This window comes from Trematomus bernacchii, unplaced genomic scaffold (genome assembly GCF_902827165.1).
Source record: "Trematomus bernacchii unplaced genomic scaffold, fTreBer1.1, whole genome shotgun sequence".
Classification (NCBI taxonomy): Eukaryota; Metazoa; Chordata; class Actinopteri; order Perciformes; family Nototheniidae; genus Trematomus; species Trematomus bernacchii.
The window spans coordinates 172090-181292 of NW_022987559.1; positions in this window are offsets into that span (position 1 = coordinate 172090).

Here is a 9203-nt window from a genome sequence, read left to right on the forward strand (position 1 = left end):
TATTTTTGTCTTTTTTTTTACTGAGGCCTGATGCTTTAATGTGATGCGATAACTGCAGGATGGAGCTTAAAGGAAACATTAACAAACTAACTTTGGATTTAGATGTGTTGTCTTTGCCAAGCTGCCATTCCCAAGGTTGGGAACTTATCATTGCATTCCCTTATCTGAGAAAGATACATTTTTTTACATTTTCCAGGTCTTTCCTCTAAATTATTTAATTTTAATTTTAAAATGTTTTTGTTCTTCTAGAGCTCCTTGAGTTTGGGATGTTTGCAGATGATCATTCAAAACATCTGAATTATTCTTATTGGGAGATTAGATGTTGTAAATATGTCTTCAATTGGAATTGAAATGTGCACATTTGATTAATCATTTTTTCCTGGTATGCTATTGGCTAAATCCCCTTTAATTTACTTTTCCTTGTATCTTAGCCAAAGCCAATCAACCAATGAAATGCTTTTATTTTGTAGAAAACACTGAGATTGATGATGCGATTGGAAGCAATGCATCAAAGCAATCCCTATATTTCAAACACGCCTGTTCTAAACTCATTACCATCTACTTTGGACATAATGTGTGAGCTTAATCTGTTTAAGGACACTTAGATATGTGCTGAATCAGCTGCATATTCTGCGGCTTGCCAGTGTAACATCTCATTAAACCCCCCCAGAGGAGAAGGTGTCTTTCAGCATGACCGAGTCTCACCGGTGATTCCCGAAACCAGCCGAGTGAGCAGAGCCCGACATATTCTGAACACCTTCCAAATGTTGAGTCGGAGTCGTGAAGTGCTGCTCTTGAGGGGGGCGAGGTTGGAAGAGAGGGAGACGACGAGGGAGAAAACCGGCACCGTTCACACACATTATTTCCTCCTCTGAACGCGTCTCTGCACACCGCGACCGGGAGTCTACAGAAAGGTGAGATGCTGAGCCATGTTTTTCTTTTTCCTAACATGCATGAGATGCGAGTGCTAAAATGTGACCGGTGCACGAAGGGTTAAATTCTGCAGCTTTTTTTGGTTGATGCGCTTCTCGGCTATCCCGGCCCGGAGGACATGATCAGACATGAGGATGAGAGCTTTATCAGCGAACACACATTAAACTGTCACTGAGGGAAAGGTGTGGAAACATGTTCATGCGGTGGGAGCCATCATTGGATCATTTTAGATGTATTTCATTCATTTCCCAGCCTCCTGGTTGGATTCTAATGTAATGCAGATGTATTTTGTTGCATGGTGTCAAATGTGTTTCATTGCCTTAACATCTTAAATGGAAGCAGGTAACATTAAGTAGGCCATTAGTGCACCTTAATTGGAAACATACAAAAACTGCCTTATTTTTATTATCATTATAGGATAATTAGGCTATATGTTATGTTTTATAGACGTATTTCATTATCTCAGCAGCTGCTTTCTCTTCATATAGAAGTCAACTGGTCTATTAGGTGACATTTTCTTTACAGTTAACACTTTAGTAGCATCCATTATGTGAGGATGCTCCATTGCTCCAGCCTGAGGCTCTTGGCGGTGTTTCTCCGCCTGCAGGGTGCTGCTCACACACTGTGACCAGAGCTGCATGAAGGCCGAGCCACAGGAGAGCAATGGCTGTATTTATTCTCTTTTTTCTTTTACCTTTGTCCAATTCCACATCTCCCCTGCTCTTGTCCGTGAGTCAATACTGTACACAGCTCCTCCCTCATCTTGTCCTCTGATTTGACTGAATCTGACAGGTGCAAGCAATATGGTGGAGACCTTCCTTATCCTTTAGTTCACTGCAGCAAGATTTGGATACAACAGGTTTTTAGCTGCTACAGGCTTCCTCAATAAGATACACTTTAGACATGATATGATTTGGTTTTCGTCTGGTTGTTTGAGCCTCTTTTCCCTGCATCATTATGAAATGTTATATGGGTTGTAGTGAGGCAAAGAGTAGTTTTGACATTTGGGATAATGTCAAGTTTTTGAATTTTGAAAGCATCTCATTTCAAGCCCCAAATGTGTCTGTGCACCTGAAGTAAACATTCAGCCATTTTCACTTGTTCCTCTTGACGCAGCAATCCTTTTTTTTCTTCTTTTGGATGCCTCATGATTTATAGATGTCTTGCGCTCTGAGAGGAGGGCACAGCATGTGCATCTGAGTGTTAGTAAGTTTGTTTTTCAGCTCACTTCTAGCATGCCTCCTCACTGTCAGAGGGACCCCACGTCGAGCCATTTCTCCTCATCACTTGTGCAAAGAGTAAGGTGAAAACGAAAGAGAAATGATGAAGGGGTAAGGACACAGAGGTGGCTTTGTAAGGTCCCCACATCTGCAGTCATTGAAGGCATTTCCGCCTCTTTAAAAGCCTGCGGACAAAGACCTGCCTGTCCTTCCAGTCAGCAGGGAGTTTGGAGTTAGAAGGAACACAGGCACAGGCTTTGATTTCAGAGTGGGATGCACTGGCTTAGATTATATAAGATAAGGAGGTGGAGAGGATGAAAGAGACATGATAAAAGAGAGACAGATCCAGAGAGAAAAGGGGAAACGAGAGAGATGCCCTGAGATCGGCAGCCAAGGGTTTCGGGGTTGACAGGAGGGATGGCACGTAGCTGTCAAACAGAGGCATGTAAAGTTCAGGGAGGCATCAGAAGATGACAGGGAGGCTTCAACAGGGTCATGATGTTGGTAAAATAACACTTTAAGATGTGAGAATGGTGACATCAAATGGAAGAAAGGAGGGAAGAAAGAGTGAAGGGGGAAGGAGGGTCAGGAAGAGATAGCAGATGGCATATTTGTCCATGCTCTACAGCCCAGAGGGCACTGTGTGTTATGCTCATAATATACAGTAGCTTATTGCATGTGTTCTTGCATGTTTGTGCTCAGCGAGTCGAACACTTTTAGCTTTGGCCTCAAATGCTTAAAATCTCAGAGTAAAGAAGAGTATTTTTTCAGTTTTTGCTTCACAGATCTTGTGTGGAAACACCAGATTGGCTGTGGTGACTCCACGAGGCCCACTGCTGTGACAAACAGATGGACTAGGTTCACTTTTTCTCTCTTCAGAGACAACCCACATCTCAGATTTCCGTGTTAATTAAATGCTGATGGTAACAAAGGTCAACAGCTTAGTTTTTAGTTACAACCAGTGCATGATGCAGTGGCCTCACATGAGGTGTCACACCCCTGAGAAAAAGGCTAAAAGAATCCAGAAACAATGAGAAGTGCAGGAATAAAATGACAGTGGAATTTGATCTGTATGGATGACCGTTGTAAAGGAAAGGAAAGGTGTGTTTGCCAAGTGACACGATTCTGTGACGCAGCATTGTTTCATATTTTATTATACAAAAAACCATCAGTGGGCTTTTGGGATTTGGGCCTAGTGGGGTGTGCAGATGGCAGATTCACTGCAGAGGGCTCCATGAGACATTCTGTGTAACAGGAACTTTAAAGGTCAGATGAGGATGCAGTCAAATGTACATTTTTCCATTTAACTATAGAGAAAATAGCCTCACTGCTCACGTTGTTTAGATTACTCATATACAAAGAGGCGGACATACAGGAAGTGCCCACATACATCTCTATACAGTGTGAAGATGACCTAATGCGTCGTCATTTCCACCGGGAATAGTGTGTCTTGTGATGTCTGCTGTGTTTACAATGACACACTTTAATATTCGGTGCATGTTTATTAGCTGCTGCAAAGTGTGACTGTGAGCACTGCAGGTGTTCCTCACAGTCCCCTCCTGGGCTTTCAAATGAAGACCGCAGCAAAATGTCTTTTTGCAGAAACTCTCTTGATGTGTTGCCTCAGTGTAGCAGAAGGCACTTCACCTCACCATAATCCCCTCAGTGTTGCAATTCATCACGATTGGATGCCATAGTGCGGTGTAGGAAATGTGTTTGCTATGTAGCGCTTCCCGTCCTGAACACTTCCAAGTCATCCTTCAGACCTCGACGGTGTGGAGACTTTGAATTATCTGGAGATTCATGAATTATTCTGCCTTTAAAATCAGGCATATAATCAATACACGATCCTTGACAGTGATTCAAAGCCAGCTGGCTTTCTCAACATGCACATCCACTTAAAAGAGAAAGGCCTCTTTAAGACATTATTGCCTGTTTCTATGGCCCTATATCCAGTCTATGGATTGGCATTTAAACAACATAAATCTACTCATGACCCTGGCTTTAAATTAAGGTCATGTATGCTATCTAGTTTGAATGAAACTGTCATTAGTTTTCTCAACAGAGCTTGTACCACAGGCTGTTTTTGTATATCTGAACTTCAATAATAACCTCCAGGCAATGGCAGATAAATTGAGATTACAGTGACTGTAGATCAGCAGATTGTCTTTTCAGGGAGTTTTTTTTTTGTAGATGTTCTGTGTGATTTGATAGCCTAATGGATTCCTTAATCCACTTTAAACAACAAATACAGGATAAGATGAAAGAAAGAAAGAAGCCAAGACAATTACATTACATGACATGTCACTTGTTAGACGCTTTTATCCAAAGCGACTTACATACTCAATACTGTGGGCAATCCCCACAGGAGCAATTTGGGGTGAAGTGTCTCAGGGACACAACGACATGCTGACTGCAGTGGGGTTTGAACCTGTGCTCCCCTGATCCCAACACTAACGCACTAACCCACTACGCCACACACCTCCCAATTCTGACCTCAAGGTTATGCAAGATTAAACTGTTTTGTAAAATTCATTCGTAAAATTATTATGAGGTTGCATATGCTTTTCTCATGATAACATCCCTTATAGATAACCTTGGCTGCATGCGATCTGCTGCTCCCTCTGCAGGGGTCTGCTCCTGGGCTTTTAAAATGAAAACCACAGAAAGGTTTCTTTAGATGTGTTGCCTCTGATGTCTCACAGTCACAACATCAATATCCCTCTCATGCCCCTTTCACACCAACGCAACTCCGGTTCAAGCTCCGTGCTAGAGCTTTTCTGGTTCAGAACCGGTTCTTCGGTTTAGCGCCGGCTCTTTTCACACCGCTCAGAGCCCGACTGGTGCTGCCGCTGCTGCGTCATGACGTCACAGTTTACGTCGCTGAGTTTCTCCCCAACGCCGGAGCTCACCTCACAACAACAACGGGCCGGGGACTGCGTTGCTTTTAATCATACGAAGCCAGATTAAATTAAATAACGACTTCTCCAACCTTATACTTTTCTCCAGAGTGCCGTGGTTCATTCTTTATTAATGTGTTTCAGCGGCATTTACCGACCGCTGCAGTGCTGGCCGGCTGCTCTTCAACGGGAGTGTATTCTCCCGTTAGCTCCGGGTTAGCTCACACGGCTCTAAAGTATTCACTGTCTGACTGTCACACAAGCAGCTGATACATATCCCCAGTTCCCCTTAAGTGAATGTGTGTCAGTCTGAATTGACGCTGTTTGGTGTCAGTCTGAATTGACGCTGTTTGGCATCACAACACTGTTATGAAAGTTTCTCTGGTATAACATGGGTGATGTTAGCATAGCAACCGAAGCTAAACTGACTACTTGCTAAGCAGTTTTCTACAGGCACTTTTTACCGACGTATTTTTCATTATGATTCTACTTGTGATAGTCGGACATGACAACCTGTGCAGCCCATGTATTGATTCCATCCGATAGCTGCTATAATAACAAACAAAACGTCTGCCTGCTCTCCACAATGACCAATAACAGCGAACGGATGGTCAAAGTAAGGTACAAATAAACAGAATCACACGAAGCCTGGTTAGTGTTGCCTGACTTTATAAAGTGTGTTTTTTTTAACAAGTGTGTGGTTGCGTTCTAGTCACTTTGCTCAGCACTACTGCTTGTTACAACTTTTATTTGCCGTACTCGCCTTAAGTGTTAGCTCAGGTTAATCTCCCCCCCCTCCGACGTAAGCGTGACGTATGCGGTTCTTGCTTCTAGACGGACAACTTTTTGGTGCTCGAAACGAACCGGATTCCGGAGCTATGACGCTGCTCCGCTGCGGTGTGAACAGGAAAACCCGGTGCTTTTCAAGCACCAGCACCGAACCGGCCCTGAAACACCGTTGGTGTGAAAGGGGTATCAGAGCTGCAATCAATCTCCTCAGAAACCTGCCTCTGGAAACAATGATGTGGAAATGTTGTTTGGGCCTGGTCCTCTTCCTTTTGTGGAAGCGCTGTCTTTGAAGACTCATGTTATTAGTTAGAGGTTTATACTGCGAGGAACAATTTAAACCGTAGATTGCTGCCAGTGACACTACTGGATTAGAGAGCACTTGTATTGGCTGCTGACACTTTTCACTTAAAGGGGACCTATCATGCAAAATGCACTTTTTGATGTCTTTTATACATAAATATGTGTCCCCGGTGTGTCGGGGAACTCACGCAGCGTCAGAAAATAAAACCCTCTCTCTTTTCCTCCGTACCCAAATCTCTAAAAACGGGGCTACAACGGAGCTGATCCAGATTTGCGTCCGATATGACGTAATATCTGAAATGTGGACCCACGGCCCTATCAGAAACGTTGCTATCAGAAACAATGCCCGACTGTTTTGGACGTAATATGGTCGGTGTTTACATTAGCATCGCTAACACTCAGAGCTAACCTGTACTGGAGAGCATGTGTGTGAAGAAGCAGGAAATAAAAAGGAACTCACCTTGTGGTATAACCGCCAAGAGAGAAAGCCTTTGAGCTCCATACTGTTTCAGAAATAATCCTTGATAATCCATGATATGGCGTTTCATCACGGCAGTATTTAGTTTAGACAGTAGCTGCCGGGTCCCGCATGAGCTCAGACCCCTCCTTTTTTTGTAAAGCTTTATACCCAAAATCAGCACGTTTGAAACAGGAAGTGAAATAGAGGGATATGAGGCATGGCTAGAATGGGTGATCTGTTTGGTATTTTGAGCAAAACACTTCATAGACATGTTTTTTATATATTTGTATATATCTGAGACAGTGTGCGAAAAAGCACACGTCCCACCGTCCGGGACGTGTGCTTTACAATATCGGACAAGTAGATCTTTCAATTGACTTGTCCGGCGGACAAGTGACGTTTTTAGCCCTCATTTATTGACAAATTATTGATAAACTCAGTTTACAAAAGGCAGAACTCATTCGCAAATTGTCCGTGTCCGCCATTGTCATACCTGCCAACCCTACCGATTTGGGCGGTAGTCTACCGCTTTTGACATGTTTCTACCGCCTACCGACTTAGCTGACTCTCCCTACCGATTTTCAATCTTCCCAAACTATAAAAATGACACTACATAGACACTGGACTCGACTTTTGGCGGACACCGTTTGCAGCGTGTCTGTGATCCCATCATACAAACAGTCCTCTGTGTTTCAGTCGATCGCGAGATGTGTCTAAAAATAGAACAACAATATTCTGTTTTATCGTTAATGTCCTAAAACATAATCTTCCTGTGCCAGAATAAGGCACTTGAACGCATCAAAGCTTTGTGATTGGTGTGATCCCATGTATCGGGGCGTGGCTGGTAGGCAGTGGGCACTACTTTGCTGTGCAGTCCGCACACACAAGACCACAATTATGGCAGAAGCAAAAGAGCCCAAAATATATAATTTTCACTCCGAGTGGGGAGGATGATTATTTTTGTATCTATTCCAATTCAAAGTCCATCTGTCTCATCTGCAATGCGAGCGTGGCTTTATCGAAGAAGGGTCATTTAGGAGCGGCATTTCAAAACAGTGCACAAACGCTACGAGACGGAATTCCCTCCTAATTCTGTCCTACGCTCCCAAAAGGTGAGGGACCTGAAAGGACAGCTAAATGCACAGCAGTCCATTTTCACCAGGCCCAACAACAAGAGCAAGGCTGCTACCATAGCATCTTATCGTGTCAGTCACGTTCTTGCGAAACACATGAAGTCTTTCAAAGACGGCGAAGTTGTGAAAGAAGCATTCCTGGAGGCTGCCGACGCGCTTTTTGGGGACAGTAAAAATAACAGTAGCATTTCAACAGGTTTTTGATATAATAAAAACTCAAGTTAGATACCGTCAGCTGTAAGTTTTAGTTTGTTTGAACTTATTCATTATAATTATTGTACAAAATGGTATAAGAATGCAAACTTTAAGATCTGTTCTGTTTAAATTGATTATAGTCTATTATCAATTCAGAAACTAGTGTTGCTTGCATCCTATTTTAAAGGCATTTCTTTTTATACTCTACTAAAATGCAAAAAAAAGAAAAGGGTTTGATTCTATTAATTTTGTCTTTATTATTGCACTTTGGCAGCAGATTCCTATAGCTTCAGATCTGAGTTGTCTTATTAGTAAAACTAATTTATACTTTTGTAGCAACACTATTTTTATATAATGGCAAAGAAAGGGTTCAGTCTTTTCTTTTTTTCCTGTATCATATGTGGCAGCACTGTTCAATGTTTCTTGAAAACATTACCCACTGTAGTATGTGACGTGTGAATAAACTCCCAACTCTGTATCAACAACACTGTTGTGTAACTTCAGTTAAATACTTGTATGTGTGTAGATTAGAAAGAGGTAAGATAAAGGATCTGCAGTATTTTATGAAGTATTAATCGTACAAAGGTCAGTTTTATACAAGTAGAAGTGTGTATTTACCTGGTAGTAGGCTGTCAGTAATGGCTACACCTCTCTATTTGGACTGGTAGATCTCGGCAGACTGGCAACTTTAAAAGTAGCTCTCGGTTCAAAAAAGGTTGGGCACCCCTGATCTACACTGTCAAGGTTCAAGGTTCTTTATTGTCAAACTAACACAGCTACAGAGTAATTATGTCGTTGAAAATCTTATGTCACAGGCTTCTCCAACAATGCAACTGAAAGAGGACCAGAAACACATTAAAAATATAATAAAATGTGGAGACTTTGGGATATTTATCTCCCATTCTTTTACTTTTCGGGCATTTTACAGACCAAACATGTCGTTGATGTCACTGTTTAGTGTTTACCAAACTACCACTTTTTCTGAAAAATGCATAAAATGATGCAATATATGTTAAATACATGGTTTATACCAGCGACGTGCAGTCAGTGGAGGCAGGGGAGGCAGAGCCTCACCTGTCATACTCCAATGTAACGGAAAAACAATTAAAGAAAAACTAAATAATAATAATAATAAAATGTCTCCACTGATCTTGTGTAAATGTGATTTCTGTATGATTCCAATCGCATTTTATAGTCAAAATCAGCAAATTGGCCGAGCTCCGCTACGGGAGCTATGAGAAGTGAGGCAGGCACGAGCACTGCCTCTCGTAAG